Here is a 25,113-nt window from a genome sequence, read left to right as displayed (position 1 = left end):
GGAGCTTATGTGTGGAGATGACATTCTCCTGGAGGAGAGAGAGCAGCCAGTCAGACAATCACAGGGGAATAATTGAAGAGTAAACATCGAAGTGTCCTGGGGTCAGATTTAGCCATAACACTCCAAAGGCATGAATGAATATCCTCTCATTTGTTTTGTATTATAGAGGTTAAAATAAATAAAAAAACGATGGACATGATTAACATGATAAAATCACATAAGCTGTCACATATTTCAAATGGTTTGTTTATTGTTTGTCATATTGTTTTCGGACCACAATATTTTACAGATTGTCTGGGTTTTCAACATGCCATTAAAATAGATACAATCAATTAACGAAAATGTCTGATGAGAAAATGATGTTCAAAATGTCATAAACGGAAATTACAGAAGGTCAAAAGCATATGCCCATTTGTCCTGCCAAACACACAGCTTTGCTAACAGTTCATTGAGTTCATTGTCTGACTGTGAGCTACAGTGCTCCCCTACTGGTAGGATCCAATTATGACAGTACAAATAGATTCAATAGAGGCTCGAGCAGACATTTGCCTTCTCCTTTCAGTCTTAGATAAGCTTGAGATTGATAGGATCATTAGATTCATAGCAGACTCAAGAGATGTCATGGTAGCATTTTTAGAGGAACTTCAATTATGTTATTTATTTTATGTGATCTCATCTAATGCAATCAAACGTAAGCTCTCTGGCCAAATTGATAAGTCGGTGGATGATTTGTCGAAGGGCAAGAAATTAAACAGCATGATTCAGCAGAAAATGACCGCCACAATAACACTGTAATGCAGGCCTCATTGATTTCCACCAGCGTAAGCTAAGAGAGGGTCATTTCCCGACACCATTAAAGCGTAATGACTCTTCTTGATGTGCAAATCATTTTGGATGAGAATGTCCCTTTGTCGCAAACACATTAAGTCAGGGAATGATGTTACTGGGCTTGCAGAATTTATCTCCAGAGGGATGGCCTGTATGGCGCAAGATTGTGGAATAAATTAAATGTGCCAGTGCAGTTTCTCTGAGTATTGATATTTACTCTGTGATCACTAACAACCAGCTCTCTGTAATATAATTTCCTTTAGTATTGATACACAGGATTGAGGTATAATATACATATGTTGGGTTCAAATTCAGTTACTCCTTCATAGTTTTTCATTCTCCTGACATATTCTCCCAATCTACTCTTTCACTCTCAATGAGGTATCCGCAGGCAATATGGTCATCTCTGGGCAGCAGTCCTGAGGCCAGAAACCGTGTTACCACAAAATCTATTTGTATGCAAGCTAAATGTTGCGTAGGAGGTCTTTTGTATTTTTAAGACCAATAAAAATGTCCATTACTGCACCAAGCAAGCCTGTAGTACAAGACACGACTCCCTAAAGTGAAAACGAACATAATAGCCTGTTTCATCCGGAAAGGCAAAATGAACAAATTGTACAAAATGCTAAATAATAAATAAACACTGGTGAAGTCGATACACAGAAGACACAACATTCGTCAGAATGGTTAATCAAATCATATTACACTGCACAATAATACGATACTGCGAAAAAACATCCTGGGAGAGGTAACTGTAAGAGTTTAATATCTCCCTCCCTCTCTCTCTCTCTCTCTCTCTCTCTCTCTCTCTCTCTCGCTTTCTCTCTTTTTGCTGCTAGCGTCTATAGGGGCTGGAAAGCGTAGCTGAAAGCCCAGTAAAGTAATTAGGCTTTGTTAATCTGTCCAGTTACTTGATAAATGGTCCTGGATATGGAAACCAGGCAGTCATCCTGGCTCTACTTTGGCTCATGCAGCGGGACGTTAGCTCCTTTAGCTCCTCCAAGTCAGTGTCGAGAGGACTCTCCTCAACTACGCGTATTCTTAAGCAATAACAACGTGATCCGTATTATCCACCCAAGAATACCCGTCACCGAAGAGAGTCACAGAGGAGGGGGAGGAAGAGAAGAGAGGGCATTGGGGACAGCAGCAGGGGAACTCAAGAGGTCCTCAATAGTAGTGTGAGCCTGAGTGATGTCATGTTCTCTATGAGTTGAGTGATTGATTGAAGATAGCCTGCTGCCCGAGGATGGGGCAGGTGGGGCCCTCCATGTCAGATGTGTTCTGCAAACAGAAATGAAGACACTGTGCATTTGTGAACCGGGACTGTGATGGGAGGGGTGAGTGTGCCTGGGCGGGTGTGTTTCTATGTGTATATTCACGTGTATGTGTGTGTGTGTGTGTGTGTGCGTGTACAGAGGGAGGAACTAGGAAGTTGATGTCTCATTAGTGGAACTCTTACCTGCAGGCACCAATCAGACCATTCTTCTCCTCGGAATTCCCTTCATTCGATTGCACTCCTCTGTGGCACTGGGCAATCAGCTTTTACTGACGCAAATCCAAGCAAAATGAGAGCCCTGGAACAAAAAGAAAGATGCCAGTTAGACAAACAAACATGCATAAACAAATAAGTAAATAAACACAACAGGATAAATGAGTGGCCAATGTTTCGAGGGCTTGCTATGGAAACCATGGCCTTTCAACCCAGCCTTTAACATCACGATTGCCAGCTTCATTAATAGTCAACTGTGCTCTAGCCCCACTACATTCAAGTACACACACACACACACACACACACACACACACACACACACACACACACACACACACACACACACACACACACACACACACACACACACACACACACACACACACACACACACACACACACAGAAATGCACGCACACACACACCAAAGAACACGCAGACACACACACATGCACACATGAACGCACACACACACACATATTGCACAAAAGACAGGCATAGAGGAGAAATCCATTAGCAGCAGGAGGCAAATTACAGATCGTTTGGAAAAAAGAGGAGGAAAAAAAGGGACGGCCCTGCAATGAAGGCTGTCAGAAACAGGAACAATGACTGTTATTAGAGCTCTCATTTTCTGAGGGGGGCAGAGGCTTTCTGTGGCCAAATGACAGAGGGGAGTAGTGTGTGTGTGTGTGTGTGTGTGTGTGTGTGTGTGTGTGTGTGTGTGTGTGTGTGTGTGTGTGTGTGTGTGTGTGTGTGTGTGCGTGCGTGCGTGCGTGCGTGCGTGCGTGCGTGTGTGTGTGTGAGAGTGAGTGTGTCTCACAATTTACCGTGTGAATGTACCGCGTGAATGTGTGAATGGAATTCACTCAGGCTATGTCTGCTCCTGTGATTTGACAGTGCACAGCATGTGTTTTTGGATATCTTTTTTTGTTCTGCTGTTGAACAGTATCATTACTGTTGAGTGGATATGTACAATTATGCATCTCTTGTTTCTGTCCAAAAAAAAGAGAAAGGGCAATTTGAACATTTATGATTAGTACAAATGTCTACTTGATAAATAGTAATACTTTAAAGCATTTGCTGAGATAATACTGTACGTGCCCCGCTTACCATTTTGTGTGAAACTAAAACACAAGACGTGGCTGTGTAAAGGAATTGAACAAACTAAAACACCAAATGAACACTACCGAAAACTAACACTTGGACTTGTATTACCATGTCAACTGGACATTTGACCAGTTCACACACACACACACACACACACACACACACACACACACACACACACACACACACACACACACACACACACACACACACACACACACACACACACACACACACACACACACACACACACACACACACACACACACACACACACACACACGCACACACTCTAAAATCACTCCAAAATGATTTAACATGGAAAGAAATATGCAGCTTCAAAATGAAAAAAGTTTAAAGCTCTTTCCCATTTAGTAATCCGGTAATTGTACTGTATCAATGAAACTCTAACGTCAGGGTCATCTACCTGCAGTTGACAACAAGAACACCTTTAATGTCAGCAACATTGCACCCCTGAGAGCAGTAATAGCCATACTTTACATTTAAACTCAAACACAGTCATATGCTCCATTGAGCACAGAAGCACTGCAAATAGGAACCACCATATGAACACAGAAACACCAATATAAACCTGAGATACCGACAGCTGTCCCATCAAACTGACACACATGTCAGCTTATTCAAACAACTCTTTTTGGTCATCGTGTTCAAACAACCCAAAAGCGAACCTATGAGGGATGTGTGGTCTACCAACTCAGTCCCAAAATTGATTCCCATAATACGCCTGATACTAGAGAAGTATATATTACTATATATTACTAACAGAGCCCCTATTGCTCTCTGACTTGTCTTTCTCCAGTCCATACTAGGGCTGATCACATCCTGCCACAGCCCTTCTACTGAGACAACACTGAGAGAGAGCAGACAGAGAGAGCAAAATCGAGGAGCAGATTTCAGCACCACCTCTGTGGACAGCTCCGCTCCAGTACTGTAGCAGCCATCTACAGCTCCACCAGAGTATGGCAGGGACAGAGAGAAGGCAGAACGCCCATACAACAGACAACCTGGGTTACGATACAGGGACTCTTTGATGTGATTTGAATATTTTCAGTGGTAGCAAGATAAGACTTTTGAAGCCTTGAAAGCTTAAATGTAACCCTCCTACAAGAGCCTAATGACAACTAGGGTGTGATACTATAAACAGAGCGATACAAAAAAAAAGAGGTGCCACAACAATCTGTAAAACTGAGGAATAATGACAGAGAGAGTTGTCTTTCTCCAGATCTGTCTTTGGTCGGTACTTTCCGCCTCTCTTTTACACACATCCCCCTGAACAGGCAGTTAACTCACTGTTCCTAGGCCGTCATTGAAAATAAGAATTTGTTCTTAACTGACTTGCCTAGTTAAATAAAGGTAAAATTAAATTAAAACACACACACACACACACACACACCATGACAGTAGCTCCTTGACAGGTCACCTCACCGTCAAGCAATGATTGTCCTTTAATTGCAGAATGGAGAATCCCATGAAGATGTTAATGGTTAACCACACACTTTACAAATCCATAGCAATCCACCAAACCGGACAATGACAAGATTTACACACTCGTCATGCTTCACTCTGACACAAAATGTAAAACAATAATAATAATAATAATAATAATAATAATAATAATAATAATAATAATAATAATAAGAAGAAGAAGAAGAAGAAGAAGAAGAAAGAAGAAGAAAGAAAGAAAATCTCCCCTCATAGAATTTCAAGGGAAAGTTATGGTGAATCTGCATGAAACCCTCATCCGCTGAAGTAGGCTTACCCTTAAAATCCTGTTCCTCCTGAGAGAGAGCTTCCCTTCCACTGTGCACAAAGCCGGAGAGTCAGTCATCTGACGTCGCCTCGCCTGCGAGGAGAAGACTGGGATCGTTAAGGCTGCAGTTGCTGCCGACGGCGCCGTGCGGCCCCGTTCCATGCTTGATTCATGTGGTTTACCATGCTAGTGAGAGCAGGGAGCACAGAGGACAGAGCGCAGGGAAATATGTGCTCCTACTGCCGCCGCTGGTGCATTGAAACAGGCGTAACCCCCCCTGTATATCTTCAGCCTCTATGCTGGACGCCACAGCCCCAAAGCACCCAAGACCCACCGAGTCTGTCAGTCAAACAGTCAGTAAGGCAACCAGCCAACCAGCCAGCCAGTCGTTCTAGTCCCGGAGATGCACTCTTCCAGTATGGTAGGTGGTAGAGAACGTAGGCACAGCTCACTCATTAAGGGGGAAAAAAATCAAATAAAAACAAGAAGATTGGAAAGTCACTGATCGGAGCCAGTTGTTGCACTCGCCAAGGCAAACAAACTCACGGACGGATAAAGAGGGACTGAGAGACTGAGGGGAGACAGCGAGAGAGGAGGAGAAAGAGAGGGAGAGAGAGAGAGGAGGAGAGAAAGAGAAAGGGAGCAATAAAACGTCCAACCACAGGGCTTCTAGGAGCAGAGGACCGTCATTTGTTCTGAGGAGAAGAGAGAGAGAGAGAGAGAGAGAGAGAGAGAGAGAGAGAGAAAGAGGGAGGGAGGAGGAGTGGAGGAGAGAGTAATTAGATTTGAGCAGCAACACAGTTACCAAAAGCAGTGAGTCGTGAATCGGTGGCATCTAATGGTGGATTAATTGAGGGAGATCCGCCTTGCAGTCTCGCATTGGTGACATCCCATCAGGGAGACCAATGCTCTCTGGAGACCAGGGCTAATACACAACCCAGCTAGCTGCTATTCAAGAGACGTTATTCAAATAGATAGATGTAAAATAGCATTAACCAGCAACTGAGAGTAACCCATCTTTGAAGTTAAATGTTGTAAGTGTCTATGATGTTGAATATATCCATCATCACATAGAGAGAAAATTTACCTCAGAGTTAAAGGATATTTTAATTCTTAAAAGTCTAAGCTGTTGAATGGTCATTCCATGGACCATTTAGCTATTTGATTTGGAATTTTAGGACCCCTTTAGGTATCAAAAAAACAAATATGATTTGATAAAATATAGAATTTGACCTTTACTACTATAGCCCATCGAAATGCATTGAATAACACATTCATAAATGGCCAAAAAGACAGTAAAAAAAATGAATCCCATGGAATAAGGTTTTTAAGTGTCTTTCCTATATCTAGGACATATAAGAAAGCTCAGGAAATTTATATATATGTTTTACACATTTAACCCCTTTTTTTAGGGTACACACAAAACTACCTCCATACTTCCATTCATTTTTTACACCGGTACTGGTTACCGTCAGACAAGTTTCGTAACACTTGTGGTAGACGGAGAGCAAATCGGAGAACACCGTCGTCTTTGGGAGAATCTCACCTTTCCATAGGCCAAAACGTTCAGACACGACAGATGTTTTCTTGAGAAGAACGATTTCCGAGATGTCTCATGGTCTGACAAACATTGCTTTAGCTCGGCCAGCTTCCACCGCAGATGCGGGAGGCTGCCATAGGCGGATTCGGGAGATTGAAAAAACAAACATATCTCAACAACAAAAAGAAAAGATATCTCTAGATTAAATTGACAGATTTTGGATGGGGATTTTTATTTTTATTTTACTTTATTGACTCACCAGTGCACCAATAGACTCTAGGGGGTTTTAAGGGTACAAATATTTATTAGGTTGAAGAGGTGATTTAATTTATTCAGCCCCTTTGTTTAGGCAAGACTAAATTAGTTCAGGAGTAAAATGTGTCTTAACAAATCATATAATAAGTGACATGGACTCACTCTGTGTGAAATAATAGGGGTTGACATGATTTTTGAATGACTACCCCTTCCTCTGTCCCCCATTCATACAACATCTGTAAGTTCCCTCAGTCAAGTATTGCATTTCATACACAGATTCAACTACAAAGACCAGGGAGCTTTTAAAAAGCCTCAAAGAAGGGCGGTGATTGGTAGATGGGTAACAACAACAAATAAGACATTGAATGTCTCTTTTAAGTATGGTCAAGTTAATAATTATGCTGTGGATTATATATTAAACCACCCAGACACATTAAAGATACAGTCGTCCTTCTGAACTGAGCTGCAGGCCAGGAAGGAACCTGCTCAGGGATGTCAACATGAGTCCATTGGTGATCGTAAAACAGAGTTCAATGTCTGTGAGGTTAGAAAACTGAGGATACTAAATGTACATGCATCTTGTATGCAAAAAGGAACTAACGTAATACTGCCCCAAAAAATGACCTAAATGCTAATTTTTATGTTTGGGGCAAATCCAACACAACACATCACTGAGTAAGTGCCACAACACATCACTGAGTAAGTGCCTCCTTATTTTCAAGCATGGTGGTGGCTGCATCATGGTATGGGTATGCTAGACATCGGCAAAGACTGGGGAGTTTTTCCGGATAAACAAAACGTTATGGAGCTAAGCACAAGCAAAATCCTAGATGAAAACCTTCGTCAGTCTGCTTTACACCAAACACTGAGAGGAATTCACCTTTCAGCAGGACAATTACCTACAGCACAGGGCCAAATCTACAGGGGAGTTGCTTACCAAGAGGTCAGTTCAAGTTCCTGAGTGGCCAAGTTACAGTTTTGACTTAAATCTGCTTGAAAATCTACGGCAAGACATGAAAATGGCTGTCTTGCCGCGATCCCCAACATCTTGACAGAGCTTGAAGAATATTTAAACGAATAATGGACAAATATTGCGCAAACCAAGTGTGCAAAGCTCTTATAGACTCACCGCTGTAATCAATGCCAAAGGTGTTTCTAACATGTATTAACTCAGGGAGCAGAATACTTATGCAACGACTATACTCCAGTTATTTCATTTCTATTTTCTTTCTTTTAACGAAATGTTCTTCCACTTTGACATTACAGAGTATTTTGTGTAGATTGCTGCCAAAAACGGACAGTTAAATGGGTTTTAATCCCACGTTGTAACACAATAAAAATGTGAAGAAATCCAAGGGGTCTGAATACTTTTGCAAGGCACTATATGTTGGGTGGCCGTGAAGACATTGTCATTTCAAAAGTACTTTGAACTCTATTCGGTGAGAGTGACTTTCAAAGGCCGCCATTTTGAATCACTCCAGTTTGAAACGATTTAAAGCTGTAGTAGGTGAATTGTTTGATTTAAGGGCGGTAATGCGAAGAAGTGTCTCCCTGTATCAAATATACCTGTAGCCTACAAAGCCTTTGCATACATCTATGAAACATAACCCTTTACCTTTACAATGACTTCATATTAAACGCAATCATGTCGTGCATTTGTCTTGATTTGACATGCAAGCGACTCTTCATTTCACGGCTGACACACAGTTGAACTCGCAATATTCACCACAAAGCAAACAAAAAAATGATTCAAATACCAGAAAGGTGCACCTTGGGGCCCAAAGGAGATACATTATCTTGACTAATGTGGCACCTGATCATATTACGAAACATTGTATTGTTATAGCACCAGTTCCTCTGCTGCAATATTTCCACGTCCTCTCATGGTGAAATTTCAAGAATGACATCTTTACACTTAAAAGAGCTATTGTTTGAATACGTCATTGAGATATTTAATAAAGCTTTACTAAACCCATATCTCAGGGGAGGTGGGAGTCGACATGAGCAAACACATGTCAAAGGCCGGTGCTTTCACTTTATATGGAATAATCATTCAACTTACTGGTAAACATTTTTATATATTAAAAAAAACAAACATTTATTTTAATCCGATAGAGGCAGATCGCAGCACAAAAGCAACGTTTTAGCTCTGACAATTTCCATGGTAAATAGTAAATAATAAAACACATAGAGTGGTGGAGTTCAGAGAAGACAAAGGGGATTTAGCTTGTTTCCTGATGGGTGGAAATCTACTGACCCCTATTGGTCAATTCGATTGGTACTTCCTCCTCATTACAATATAATTGATTGGGGAAGTAAGACATTGTCTTTCATGTGGTCCTCATTACAATGTAATATCGATAGAGTTTTTACCCCAGTAGTGTTATATATATTTTTTAATTGTATATAGCACTGTATATCCTTCTCTACTCCATCACGAATGAAGAATATTCAGTGATTACCTGGTAGTGGTTTGAAGTCTCTCTATGTCATTGCCATAATAACAGAAATCATACCAGCTGGCTAAAGCAAAGTAGTTAATGTACTACTAGTGTGTAAAGATGTACGACAGAATTATAGGAAATATGGCTGAGCTATAGAAGAAACATTGTATATCACATGGATCTCTCTTCTCTCCCCCTATTCTCTCTACCTCCTCTCCCCCCCCCCCTTCTCACTCTCTCTCCCCCTCTCTATCTCTAGCTGAGCTGACACAGTCGGTTGGAGGAGGTCCTGGAAACGGCCCATACTGTCAGATTAAAGAGAATTGGAGGGGAACGGGAAGCTTTCCCCCCCCATCTCTCCCCCTTTTCCCTTTTCATTACCCAGCTATACATGCTAATGATGCTCTCTTTTATGCAAATCACCAGCTAGTTTGGAGAGGTGCATGTTGCTGCTGCCGCTGGGACAGCTCTGTTTTTGTATAGTCTAATAGGGCCATGGGAAGTGGTCGACATGAGGGAGCAAATGAAGCACACATGAGTAGATTCGTTAACAACACACACACACACACACACACACACACACACACACACACACACACACACACACACACACACACACACACACACACACACACACACACACACACACACACACACACACACACACACACACATGCCCATACGCATGCACACACATGCACGCGCAAGTGCCGACACACACACACAAAACAAACAGTGATTTTTTTTTGTAAATAACAGAATTTTCTGTTTGATATCATGCTAAGACAAACCAGGTGAAAAAGTAGAAACATTCTCAAATATACTATTCACCAATTCTCCGAACAAAGTGTCCATGCCTCTGTCCCCAATGCTGTTCTCTATCTATAATGCAGCTCTTTTCGTCAGGAGTCTCCAGCTCTTTGCCAGTTAGCTGTTTTTGGCCAATACACCAAAGAAATACACCAAAGAAAAATTATTTTCAGCGTAATTCATCATATGAATGGTTTCACTTGGATGCAAATCACATTTGTTGCACTGTATCGGTATATGTTGGGCCTTTACTTAACTTATATGGGCCAACCCTTACATTATATCTGGGCCCCGTTCACTGTAGTGGAGCAGAGGTCTGATGTTTAATATCATGTATGCGGGAGGTACCAAGCCTTTAATCAGACCTCTGATCAAATCCTCTGGTAGATGGCAAGACGCAGACCTCAAAGACTGTAAATGGGGCCATGCACTGTGGATCAAAACATACAGTCATTACTAATTTCTATCACATAAATTTAAAATCAACAGGTGCAGTTAATCTGCGGTGTATTGCAGAACACACAGGCCTAGTCAAGCTGAAAGAGTGTGTGCCAATGGGTGGTGTACCAAATCATGTCAAACATATGAGCTCTTGATTGGGCGTCCACTTCAGCATGAGCTCCCCAGCAGCACGGCGGTGGTGTGCTAGCAGACAGTAGCTGATGGGCTGTTGACACATTCTCATTATATCAAGCCCACGTCGCTTTCTGACCCTAGGCAGCCTGGCCCCAGCTGTGGTTATTTTTAAACATCCTCACCCATGTCATTATCAGGTCTGTTTTAAATGTCTTTAAAATGTATTTTATTTGGGTTGTTGCCCCTTAGCTATGTGTGAATTATGCTGTTTCAGATTCTGAATGATGTAAAGAAATGAAATGTATGGTTTTGGAGATTTGTGTTGTGATGATTGGCGGATGAAACCCAACGGTGCCTTAAGATAAGAAGTGGCTGTTAAACTAGTCCCCTTAATGAAATTGTATTTTAGTCAATGTGTTTGCTAGAGTACAGCAGAAAAGGGGTTTCTAATTAGACAGAGTGACAGGCAGACAGACAGACAGACAGACAGACAGACAGACAGACAGACAGACAGACAGACAGACAGACAGACAGACAGACAGACAGACAGACAGACAGACAGACAGACAGACAGACAGACAGACAGACAGACAGACAGACAGACAGACAGACAGACAGTCAGACAGATTTTTTAAATAAAACAGAACATCCCAAAAACTTGATCCCGCATAATGCCATTAATAAACTGGAAAACCATAGAAATACAGATGACCCTGAACTGATGCTAGTGTCTATCCTATTCAGTCTTCCTTTAGCCTAGTCCAGTGAACCTCAAATGCCTTCGGCGAGACGTTTCGTCAGTAAGAACCGTAATGACCAAGAGGCAGTGTGTTGGAATGGACACCAACCAGGCTAGAGTTCAATAGTGTGGGTACATCGCCTTAATATTGCCCCCTCAACCCGCTGGCATTTGGAGAGATTTCCCTTGGACCAAAATCAAATAATGCTTTATTTGGACTGTCCGTGTAAACCGCTACATAACCTGCCATTACACTATTATTTCCAATTTCCAGATTGACTTCTCTATCAACCCCGAGAAAGTAAGGGTCATTGAGCAAAATTACCAATAAGTTTGAACAAAAGGAGGCCTATTTTAGACCTGAATAGAAATTATTGACGAGGTAGCGGCTAGTGGTATCTTTTGTTACAGTTGGGAGAGGGGGGAGAAGACGGGAGAGAGGGGAGGGAGGTAGAGGGAAATTGATAGATACATTCGCAGTCAGACAGAATTAGAGAAATAGAAATAGAGAGAGTTAAGACAACGATGAGAAAGAGAGCACAATGATAAAGAAGCATGTCTTTTGAATGTTGATTTGTCCTAAGCAGTTCTCAAAAAATGGTGTACTTGGGGTAGAAAGGTTGGCTTTCGGGATATTAATAATAAGGTATTATGAAAATTGCCATGATATTTTTCATGGCCATTTTCATGATACCTTATTATTAATATTAATGTTACTAAACCTTTACTAAAGATGAATGGCCTGGATCGAAGAAGGAAACCCCCATGACTTTGCCAGTGCATTGCCAGACTGTACCAGTGCATTGCCTATTCAGCAGGACCATATAGGTCTCCCCACCAGAGCCAGATCGTGTGCCAGGTGGTGATTGATCCACTTTGTTTTATCATCTCTAATTAAACATTCACACCCACAGGCTTCTCCCCATCGCCAAATCCAATTTCCTCACAATCTCAGTTCCAAACGCTGAGAAATCTCTGTTAGTAACAATAAACAGAGCAGTGTAATGAGTAAATAGGATAAAACGGCTCATTTACCATATCGCAGCTGACTTGATCATTTGTATTGGTGAGCATATTGAGAGAAAAGGGGGTGAGGGAAATGAAAGAAGGGCAAGTGAAACACTGTGCACACTGATATAGCTAAAGTCATTCCGCTACCTAAGAATGGTAAAGCACCCTTTACTGGTTCTAACAGCCGACCAAAGCTTGCTGTCTCTGAGCAAACTTTAGAAAAAAATGGTGTTTGACCAGATACAATGACATTTCTCTGTGAACAATCTTTCAGCATACTTATAGAGAAGGACACTCACCATGTACTGCACTGACACAAATTACTGATGAATGGCTGAAATACATTTATAATAAGAAGATTGTGGGAGCTGTATTGTTAGACTTCAGTGCAGCCTTTGATATTATTGACCATAATCTGTTATTGGAAAAACTTGTGTTACGGCTTTACATAATCTGCCATATCATGAGTTGAGAGCTATCTATCCAATAGAACACAGAGGGTTTTCTTTAATGGAAGCTTCTCTAATATAAAATATGTAAAATGTGGTATCCTGCAAGGCAGCTCTTTCGGCCCTTTACTGTTCTCTATTTGTACCAATGATCTACCACTAGCATTAAACAAAGCCTGTGTGTCTATGTACACTGAAGATGTAACATTATACACATCAGCAACCACAGCTAGTGAAATCACTGCAACCATAAACAAAGAGTTGTAGTCTGTTTTGGAATGGGTGGCTAGTAATAAACTAGTCCTGAACATATTTAAAACTAAAAGCATTGTATTTGGTACAAATCATTCCTTACCCAGCAAAACTATTGGTTCTGTGAAAGTTCCCACAACATTCATTAGGTTATGGCAAATATTCTCATAACACAAAAACTGTTCAGTTGTGATGATAATTATAGAATGTTTGTTTAAAACATTCACCTGATGTTGTAAGAACATTCCTAGAACAAATTTAATCTGCTCTTGAAAGGTTCCCTGAATGACTCAATAAGTTGTGGGAACAGTCTGGTGAGAACATTGTGGGGACATCAGAAAAGACATGTTCCCGAAAACACAAAAACTGTCCACTTGAATAGATGATTCTACAATGCATCTTTTAGGGTGCAAAAAAACAATCATCTGATGTTATAGGAATATTCCCAGCACCCATTTAGTCTGTTATTTCAAGGTTCCCAGAATGTTTCATTAGGTTGTGGGAACAGTCTTGTGAGAACATGGTGGGGACATCACAAAATATATGTTCCCAAAACACAACCTGGCGCTCCCAAGTGGTACAGTGGTCTAAGTATATATACAGCTCTGGAAAAAAATAAGAGACCACTGCAAAATCATCAGTTTCTCTGGTTTGACTATTTATAGGTATATGTTTGGGTAAAATTATATATTTTTTGTTTTATTCTATAACCTCTCTGGTACACCTCGACAACAGCCAGTGAAATTGCAGGGCTCCAAATTCAAAACAATAGAAATCCCATAATTAACATTCCTCAAACATTCAAGTATTATCCACCATTTTAAAGATAAACTTCTTGTAAATCCAACCACAGTGTCCGATTTCAAAAAGGCCTTACCGCGAAAGCACACCATGCGATTATGTTAGGTCAGCACCTAGTCACAGAAAACCATACAGCCATTTTTCCAGCCAAAGAGAGGAGTCACAAAAACAGAAATAGAGACAAAGTTAATCACTAACCTTTGATGATCTTCATCAGATGGCACTCATAGGACTTCATGTTACACAGTGCATATATGTTTTGTTCGATAAAGTTCATATTTATATCCAAAAATCTCAGAATCTCAGAAACCCATACAGCCATTTTCCAGCCAAGGAGAGTGTCACAAAAGTCAGAAATAGCATTAAAATTAATCACTTTGATGATCTTCATCTGGTGGCACTCCCAGGTCTCCATGTTAGACATTAAATGTTAGTTTTGTTCGATAATTTCCCTCTTTATGACCAAATACCTCCTTTTTATTTGCGCGTTTTGTCCAGTAATCCGAATACTTAAGGCGTGTGCACTAAGTCCAGACAAAACATTTTTTTAAAGTACAATAAAGGTTAGTAGAAACATGCCAAACGATGCTTAAAATCAATCATCCGGTTGTTTTTGTCATAAATAATCAATAATATTTCAACCGGACAAAAGATTCATCAATAGGAAAGGAGAAACAAGAAAGGCGCGTTCCCAATCAGGGGCATGGCTGATGAATGAAATTTCCACTGGCCACTGATTGAAAGTGCTGTATCTCCCTCATTTTTCAGAGTAAAAGCCTGAAACAATGCCTAAAGACTGGCCACATGTAGAGGAAGCCATAGAGACCGTGAACTGGGTCCTAAGTCTTTGTATGGTGGATAGGCTTTCAATGGAAAAACAGCCTTTCAAAATAATAGTACTTCCTGGTTGGATTTTCCTCGGGTTTTCGCCAGCCATATCAGTTCTGTTATACTCACAGACGTTATTTTAACAGTTTTGGAATCTTTAGAGTGTTTCCTATCCAAATCTACTACTTATATGCATACAGTGCCTTGCGAAAGTATTCGGCCCCCTTGAACTTTGCGACCTTTTGCCACATTTCAGGCTTCAAACATAAAGATATAAAACTGTATTTTTTTGTGAAGAATCAACAACAAGTGGGACACAATCATGAAGTGGAACGACATTTATTGGATATTTCAAACTTTTTTAACAATTCAAAAACTGAAAAATTGGGCGTGCAAAATTATTCAACCCCTTTACTTTCAGTGCAGCAAACTCTCTCCAGAAGTTCAGTGAGGATCTCTGAATGATCCAATGTTACAATCCACCTGTGTGTAATCAAGTCTCCGTATAAATGCACCTGCACTGTGATAGTCTCAGAGGTCCGTTAAAAGTGCAGAGAGCATCATGAAGAACAAGGAACACACCAGGCAGGTCCGAGATACTGTTGTGAAGAAGTTTAAAGCTGGATTTGGATACAAAAAGATTTCCCAAGCTTTAAACATCCCAAGGAGCACTGTGCAAGCGATAATATTGAAATGGAAGGAGTATCAGACCACTGCAAATCTACCAAGACCTGGCCGTCCCTCTAAACTTTTAGCTCATACAAGGAGAAGACTGATCAGAGATGCAGCCAAGAGGCCAATGTCACTCTGGATGAACTGCAGAGATCTACAGCTGAGGTGGGAGACTCTGTCCATAGGACAACAATCAGTCGTATATTGCACAAATCTGGCCTTTATGGAAGAGTGGCAAGAAGAAAGCCATTTCTTAAAGATATCCATAAAAAGTGTCGTTTAAAGTTTGCCACAAGCCACCTGGGAGACACACCAAACATGTGGAAGAAGGTGCTCTGGTCAGATGAAACCAAAATGGAACTTTTTGGCAACAATGCAAAACATTATGTTTGGCGTAAAAGCAACACAGCTCATCACCCTGAACACACCATCCCCACTGTCAAACATGGTAGTGGCAGCATCATGGTTTGGGCCTGCTTTTCTTCAGCAGGGACAGGGAAGATGGTTAAAATTGATGGGAAGATGGATGGAGCCAAATACAGGACCATTCTGGAAGAAAACCTGATGGAGTCTGCAAAAGACCTGAGACTGGGACGGAGATTTGTCTTCCAACAAGACAATGATCCAAAACATAAAGCAAAATCTACAATGGAATGGTTCAAAAATAAACATATCCAGGTGTTAGAATGGCCAAGTCAAAGTCCAGACCTGAATCCAATCGAGAATCTGTGGAAATAACTGAAAACTGCTGTTCACAAATGCTCTCCATCCAACCTCACTGAGTTCGAGCTGTTTTGCAAGGAGGAATGGGAAAATATTTCAGTCTCTCGCTGTGCAAAACTGATAGAGACATACCCCAAGCGACTTACAGCTGTAATCACAGCAAAAGGTGGCGCTACAAAGTATTAACTTAAGGGGGCTGAATAATTTTGCACGCCCAATTTTTCAGTTTTTGATTTGTTAAAAAAGTTTGAAATATCCAATAAATGTCGTTCCACTTCATGATTGTGTCCCACTTGTTGTTGATTCTTCACAAAAAATACAGTTTTATATCTTTATGTTTGAAGCCTGAAATGTGGCAAAAGGTCGCGAAGTTCAAGGGGGCCGAATACTTTCGCAAGGCACTGTATCCTATCTTCCGGGCCTGAGTAGCAGGCAGTTTATTTTGGGCACGCTTTTCATCCAAAATTCCGAATGCTGCCCCTTACCCTAGTGAAGTCAATAAAATACTGACAACATTCCAATAAAAAATATTGTAATTTATTAATTGGCAGAAAATGACAATTGGTCAAAATAACAAAAAACATGCAGTGTTGTCAGACCTCAAATAAAATACGTTCTTATTCATTTTTAAACAACACAGTACTAATGTTTTAACTTAGGAAGAGTTCAGAAGTCAATATTTGGTGGAATAACCCTGATTTTCAATCGCAACTTTCATACGTCTTGGCCTGCTCTCCACCAGTCTTTCACATTGATGTTGGGTAACTTTATGCCACTCCTGGTGCAAAAATGCAAGCAGCTCGGCTTTGTTTGATGACTTGTGACCATTCATCTTCCCCTTGGTCACATTCCAGAGGTTTTCAATGGGGTTCAGGTCTGGAGATTGGGCTGGCCATGACAGGGTCTTGATCTGGTGGTCCTCCATCCACACCTTGATTATCCTGGCTGTGTGGCATGGAGCATTGTCCTGTTGGAGAAACCAATCCTCAGAGTTGGGGGACATTGTCAAAGCAGAAGGAAGCAAGTTTTCTTCCAGGACAACCTTGTTTGTGGCTTGATTCATGCGTCCTTCACAAAGACAAATCTGCCCTATTCTAGCCTTTGTGAAGCACCCCTAGATCATCACCAATCCTCCACCAAATTCCACAGCGGGTACGAGACCTGGAGAGGCCTTACAAGTGACAGTGTCTCGCACCCACTGTGAAATTTGGTGGAGGATCAGTGATGATCGGTGATGATTAGGTGTTGGGAACAGTGTGGATACATTACAAGAGATAGGTTCCCAAAACACAAAATCTGATCAGTTGTAATGACATTCATACAATGTTTAAGTTAAGTTGCACAGGACATTCCTATAATGATGTAAGAATGTTGGCAGAACACCTGGTTTAAATTATTTAAAGGTTCCCAGAACATTTAATTAAGTTATGGGAGTTGTCTGGGATGTTGCAAGAATATTCTTGTGTTATTCACGTGAGTTGCACAGAATATTCCCCCCAATGTTCCACAATTTCCAAATAAGTCTGTTTTTACGATGTTCACAGCATACTTGTTCTAGGGTAAGCATAATATTAAATTGATGTTCACGCAATATACATTTGACCTTGTCTTGGAGGTCCTCAGAACATTTCAAGAACATGTGAACATGTTACATTTAAGTTCTACCTAATATTACCACAACATTCTCAGCACACAAACGTATAGCTCCTTAATAAATCATAGGAAAGCATGTTTAGAATACATCTCCATTATGTTTCTCTCCAGATTGAATGGAAATTCAAGAAACACATTCATTTAACGCACAGGACATTTGAACAGCATTTAATCATACAAACACAACAATATTTTTTACACTTCATATGTTGACAATCTTCACATATGGCGTTTGAACCTGCAATGTTTGGTTCCTAAGCCAGGGTTACTTCTGCTTTTCAGATCATGGAAAATAAGGACCATGTCAAGCTGCTTAAAGTAGCTATTATATCGGGTACACTTTTTAAAGTTGAACGGTACATTTCTACACAATGTTTAATATTTTAGTTAGTCTAACTTCTGCAAGTCTGCCTGGATGTATACATCTGAACGAAATAAAGACATCCTCTTATATAGCAGATTATATCTGAGCCTGAAATCCCCCAAAAAATCGACATGGTCAATGGTTAATATGGTCAATGGTCAACATGGTTAATGAAAATGTGAGATTGAACCTGCAATATTCAACTCTACATTCAGATCATTAACCCTCTGCACCACCAGGGGATAACTGTGGATTTTTTTCTCTCAAATATGTCAATAAGGACACAGAAGACAATTTCTGAGTTATTAAAAATGGTCCCATACTCTTCATATGCTGTTTGAATGTTTTTTTTACACCTGAAAATAAGCATTGTAGAATAATCCTCACAACTGGACAGCTTTTGTGTTTCGGGAACACATCTTTTGTGGTGTACCCACAATGTCCCAGAACCTAATGAAACATTCTGGAAACCTTTAAAGAACAGATTAAATGTGTTCTGGGAACGTTCTTGTAAAATCAAATGAATGTTTAATGCACCCTAAAATAAACATTGTATAATCATGCGCACAACTGGACAGTTTTGGTGTTTTGGGAAAACATATTTGTGATGTCCCCACAATGTTCCCGCCAGACTGTTTCCAGAACCTAATGAAAAATTCTGGGAACCTTGAAAGAACAGACATAATGTGTTCTAGGAATGTTCTTGCAACAACAGGCAAATGTTTTATACAAACATTGTATAATCATCAGAACGACTGGATAGTTTTTAGTGTTATGAGAACATTTTCCGGTAGCTAACAAATGTTGTGGGAACTGTCACAGAACCAATTTTGGTTTGCTGGGAAAACACCTGGAAACCTAAGAACAAACTTTGGGGAATATTCTGTGATGGTTGTTACAGATATTGTGTATGACATTTTAATGAATGTTAGAAGAACATTCCAAGGATATTTAATTTAAAACACAAATACATATATATACAGTACAAGTCAAAAGTTTGGACACACCTACTCATTCAAGGTTTTTTCTTTATTTTTACTATTTTCTACATTGTAGAATAATAGGGAAGACATGAAAACTAGGAAATAACACATATGGAATCATGTAGTAACCAAAAAAGTGTTTCTTCAAAGATTCTTCAAAGTAGCCACCCCTTGCCTTGATGACAGCATTGCACACCCTTGTCATTCTCTCAATCAGCTTCATGAGGAAGTCACCTGGTGTCACGACTTCCCCCGAAGTCGGTCCCTCTCCTTGTTCGGGCGGTGTTCGGCGGTCGACGTCACCGACCTTCTAGCCAGTCTTCCTTCACACCTGGTTCCAATCCCATTAATTACATGTTGTGTATTTAACCCTCTGTTTCCCCTCATGTCCTGGTCGAAGATTGTTTGATTGTATGTTTGTGTATTATGTGTTGGTGCGCAATGGGTTTTGTACAAAATTTTTAAAACTTTGTAATCTTGGTTTTTGAGTTTTGTGAAGCACTGATTAAACAACTCTGTTTATATCAAGTTCGATTCTCCTGCGCCTGACTTCCCTGCCACCAACACACACCCATTACACCTGGAATGCATTTCAATGAACAGGTGTGCCTTGTTAAAAGTTCATTTGTGGAATTTCTTTCCTTATTAATGCATTTGAGCCAATTGGTTGTGTTGTGAAAAAGTTGGGTTGGGATACAGAATATAGCCCTATTTGGTAAAAGACCAAGTCCATATTATGGCAAGAACAGTTCAAATAAGCAAAGAGAAATGGCAGCCCATCATTACTTTAAGACATGAAGGTCAGTTAGTACGAACTTTGAAAGTTTCTTCAAGTGCAGTCACAAAACCATCAACAGCTATGATTAAACTGTCTCTCATGAGGACCACCATAGAAAAGAAAGACCCAGTTACCTATGCTGCAGAGGATAAGTTCATTAGTGTTACCAGCCTCAGAAATTGCAGCCCAAATAAATGCTTCACAGAGTTCAAGTAACAGACACATCTCAACATCAATTGTTCAGAGGAGACTGCATGAATCAGGCCTTCATGGCTGAATTGCTGCAAAGAAACCACTACTAAAGGACACCAATAAGAAGAATAGACTTGCTTGGGCCAAGAAACACAAGCAGTGGATATTTGACCGGGGGAAATCTGTCCTTTGGTCTGATGAGTCCAAATTTGAGATTTTTGGTTCCAACCGCCGTGTCTTCGTGAGACGCAGAGTAGGTGAAAAGATGATCTCCACATTTGTGGTTCCCACTATGAAGCATGGAGGAAGAGGTGTGATGGTGTGGGGGTGCTTTGCTGGTGACACTGTCAGGGATTTATTTAGAAGTCAAGGCACACTTAACCAGCATGGCTACCACAGCATTCCGCAGTGATATGCCATCTCGTCTGGTTTGCGCTTAGTGGGACTATCATTTGTATTTCAACAGGAAAACAACCCAACACACCTCCAGGCTGTGTAAGGGCTATTTGACCAAGAAGGAGAGTGATGGAATGCTGCATCAGATAACCTGGCCTACACATTCACCCGACCTCAACCCAATTTAGATGGTTTGGATGAGTTGGACTGCAGAGTGAAGGAAAATAAGCCAACAAGTGCTCAGCATATGTGGGAACTCCTTCAAGACTGTTGGAAAAGCATTCCAGGTGAAGTTGGTTGACAGAATGCCAAAAGTGTGCAAAGCTGTCATCAAGGCAAAGGGTGGCTTCTTTGAAGAATCTAAAATCTAAAGTCATTTGTTTAACACTTGTTTTGGTTACTACATGATTCCATATGTATTATTTCATAGTCTTGATGTCTTCACTGTTATTCTACAATGTAGAAAATAATAAAAAGAAAGAAAACCCATTCAATGAGTAGGTATGTCCAAAGTTTTGACTGGTAATGTAAATGTACTGTATTTTGTTATCCAAAACATTATTTTAACATTTTTGGGATGCTATCCTAATGTTAGATAAAACCCTAGCTAGAACTTAATGGGATTCTTAGCAAATGTTTTGGGAATGTTCCCAGTTTGCTGGGTAAGTTCTAGACATCAGCTGAATCTGGTAATGAATGATGTGGCCATTGAGAAAGTTGAGGAGACTAAAGTTCTCGGTGTTACCTTAGACTGCAAATTGTCATAGTCAAGGAATTTTGATTCAATTGTTGTGAAGATGGGGAGAGGTCTGTCTGTGATAAAGAAATGCTCAGCTTTTTTAACACTACAGTCGACCAAACAAGTCCTGCAGGCTCTATTATTATCTAATCTTGAATATTGCACAGTGATATGGTCGAGTGCTGCAAAGAAGGGCCCAGAAAACCTGCAGCTGGCCCAGAACAGAGCAGCACGTCTTGTATTTCAATGTATACAAAGGGCAAATGTCAACAGTATGCATGTCAGTTTCTCTTGGCTCAAAGTAGAGGGGAGATTGACTGCATCAATTCTTTTTTTGCGAGAAATATTATGTTGAATATTCTAAATTGCCTGTATAATCAGCATATAGCACTGACAGACATACTTACCCCACCACGGGTCTCTTCACAGTCCTCAAATCCAGAATGAATTCAAGGCAATGCACAGTATTACATAGAGCCATAATCACATGAACATCCTTCCATCTCATATTACTCGAACAACAAACAGCACAACGACTCTCCGCAATCTGTACTAATGTACGTGTGTGTGAATGTCTGTAGGACCTTTTGTTTTGGTTCTATAGTTAAACGTGTGAAGTTCTGTCCTTGAGCTGTTCTTATCTATTGATGTTCTGTATTATGTCATGTTTTATGTCATCAGTGGACCCCAGGAAGAGTAGCTGCAGCTTCAGCAACAGCTAATGGAGATCCTAATAAAATACAGAACAAAAAGACTAACAACAGGGTAACCCACCTCATACACTTCACAGGGACACTAATAACATTAATATGCCACGTACAGTACACTGCTGTATTTGCGTGGCACCGTTGGCATCTATTATCACCTACTCATGCCTGTGTTGTATTGACTGCTATGCTGCCTCAGAGTTTGGTCGTTTTTAGCCTCTTTAATCTTTAATGTAGATTACCAGGGTTAAATATATCTTAAAATATATCAAAGAGAATGCCAGCAGCTTGTATAGTGTAATTGAAATCGATAGCGGACAAGGTCTCATTTGATTTTCCTACAGGTCTATCCCCGCTTCCATTACTCATTGTCAAGCATGATATTCTACAAACACCATGCATCCAATGGAGGCACGGCAGCTTTTCAACCCAAGGCCAATATATCATTATTAATAAATGGTTGTTATAAGTCAAATAGATTGGAGTGGAGACTTGTCTGTCTGTTATGCTGATTCCAGGGTAAAAACACTTGTCTGCGACATGTATTTCCTGGCCATATCCAAATGAATATAGGGATAGATTGACCAGACAAGTTTTATTCTAATTATGATATCGATTAGAAAGTGTAGTATTACATAGATGAGGGACTGTATGCTGTATACATGTATTATTACATTTGTAATACTATTACTATATGTCGAGCTAAAACTGATCATCTATTAATGTCCTTTCATAACTTCTCGTATGGCACTTGCAGTAGACAAGTATTTTATTGGTTACATGCGCCTAATACAACAGGTGTACACTTTACCTTGAAAAGCTTACTTACCAGCCTATTCCCAACAATGCAGAGATAAAATAAAAATATTTGCTAAATAAAAAAGGAAATAGTAAAACAATAGAATAACAATAGCGAGGCTATATACACGGAATACAAGTACCGAGTCAATGTGCAGGGGTACGAGGTAAGGTGATTGAGGTAATACAACATTTAGATGTAGGTAGGGGTAAAAGTCACTTGGCAATCAGAATATACACAGAGTATACCAAATATTAGGAACACAGTCCCAATATCAAGTTACCCCCCCCACTCTCCCTTTTGCTCTCAGAACAGGCTCAATTCAACAGGGCATGGACTCTACAAGGTGTCGAAAGTGATCCACAGGGATGCTGGCCCATGTTGACTCCAATGCTTCCCACAGTTGTGTCAAGTTGGCTGGATGTCCTTTGGGTGGTGGACCATTCTTGATACACACAGGAAACTGTTAAGCGTGAAAAACCAGACGGCGTTGCAGTTCTTAACACAAACCAATGCAGTTCTACTACCATACCCATCCAAAGGCGCTTATGTCTTTTGTCTTGCCCATTCACCCTCTGAATAGCAGACATACAGTCTATGTCTCAATTGTCTCAAAGCTTAAAAAGGATTATTTGACCTGTCTCCTCCACTTCAGCTACACTGACAGTAGTGGCTTTAATAACAAATGACATGAAGAAGAATCATAGTTTTCGCCTGGATTCACCCGGTCAGTCTATATCATGGAAACAGCAGGTGTTCTTAATGTTTGGTATACTCAGTGTATAATAAACAGAGTACCAGCAGCGTATGTGAAGAGTGTGAAAGTGTGTGTGTGTCACTCCCTGATCTGTTTCACCTGGCTTGTCTCCACCCCGCTCCAGGTGATGCCCATCTTCCTCATTATCCCCAGTGTATTTATACCTGTGTTCTCTGTTTGTCTGTTGCCAGTTCATCTTGTCTTGTCAGGTCTTACCAGCGTGTTTTCCCATCTCCCTGCTTTCTCAAGTTCTGTTTCCTAGTTTCCCCAGTTCTGACCATTCTGCCTGCTCTGACCCCGAGCCTGCCAGCCCCTCTGTACCTGCCTGACTTTGACCCGTTTACAAACCTCTGCCTGTCCTCATCCCGAGCCTGCCTGCTGTTCTGTACCTTATTGACTCTGTCCTGGATTACGGACCTCTGCCTGCCTTTGGCCTGCCCCCTGTTTGGGTCAATAAATATCTGCGACTCTAGCTGTCTGCATCTGGGTCTTATCCTGAGGTTTGATAAGTGTGTGTGAGCATATGTAAGAGAAAGGGGGATACCTAGTCAGCTGTACAACTGAATGCATTCAACTGAAATGTGTCTTCCGCATTTAACCCAAACCCTCAGAATAAGAGAAGTGCGGGGGGGCTGCCATAATCCATATCCACATCTTTGGCGCCAGGGGAACTGTGAGTTAACTGCCTTGCTCAGGGGCAGGATGACAGATGTTTACCTTGTTCGCTCGGGGATTCGATACAGCAACCTTTTGGTTACTGCCCAACGCTCTAACCACTAGGCTACCTGTACGTGTGTGTGTAGGAGTGTCATTGTAGTAAATGTGAGTGTGTGGGTAGAGTCTAGTGTCGGTGCAAAAAAACATACAATAATAAAGGGGGTCAATGTAAATAGTCAGGGTGGCCACTTGATTAACTGTTCACCAGTCTTATGGCTTGGGGGTAGAAGCGGTTCAGGAGACTTTTGGTCCCAGACTTGGTTCTCAGGTACTGCTTGTGGTGCGTTAGCAGAGAACAGTCAATGACTTGGGTGGCAGGAGTCCTGGGCGAACAGGGAGTACAGGAGGGGACTGACCATGAACCCATGAGGGGCCCCCGTGTTTAGGGTCAGCATGGCGGATGTGTTGTTGCCTACCCTCACCACCTGGGGGCAGCCCGTCCGGAAGTCCGGGACCCAGTTGCAGAATGAGGTGTTCAATCGCAGACTTCTTAGCTAAGTGATGAGCTTGGAGGGAACTGTGGTTTTGAACGTTGAGCTGTAGTCAGTGAATAGCATTCTCACGTAGTTGTTCTTTTTTGTCCAGGTGGGAAAGGGCAGAGTGGAGTGCAATAGAGATATATATATACATATCCCAATCAATTATAGGCAACATCTGTACATCTTGTGTCATCTGTGGATCTGTTGGGGCGGTATGCGAATTGAAATGGGTTCACAGTTTCTGGGATGATGTTG

General features: G+C 41.0%; 1 long non-coding RNA gene across 1 annotated transcript; it reads right to left on the bottom strand.

Moving 5' to 3' along the window:
• Positions 1-247: 247 nt before the first annotated feature.
• LOC121847631 lies at positions 248-5,765 on the bottom strand. Its single transcript, XR_006084468.1, has 3 exons — positions 5,204-5,765; positions 2,288-2,402; positions 248-2,109 (listed from the first exon to the last, which is right to left on the bottom strand). It is a non-coding gene; the product is annotated as an uncharacterized LOC121847631 (long non-coding RNA).
• Positions 5,766-25,113: the final 19,348 nt, after the last annotated feature.

This window comes from Oncorhynchus tshawytscha, linkage group LG10 (assembly GCF_018296145.1).
Source record: "Oncorhynchus tshawytscha isolate Ot180627B linkage group LG10, Otsh_v2.0, whole genome shotgun sequence".
Lineage (NCBI taxonomy): Eukaryota > Metazoa > Chordata > Actinopteri > Salmoniformes > Salmonidae > Oncorhynchus > Oncorhynchus tshawytscha.
This window is presented reverse-complemented; position numbering and strand designations above follow the sequence as displayed.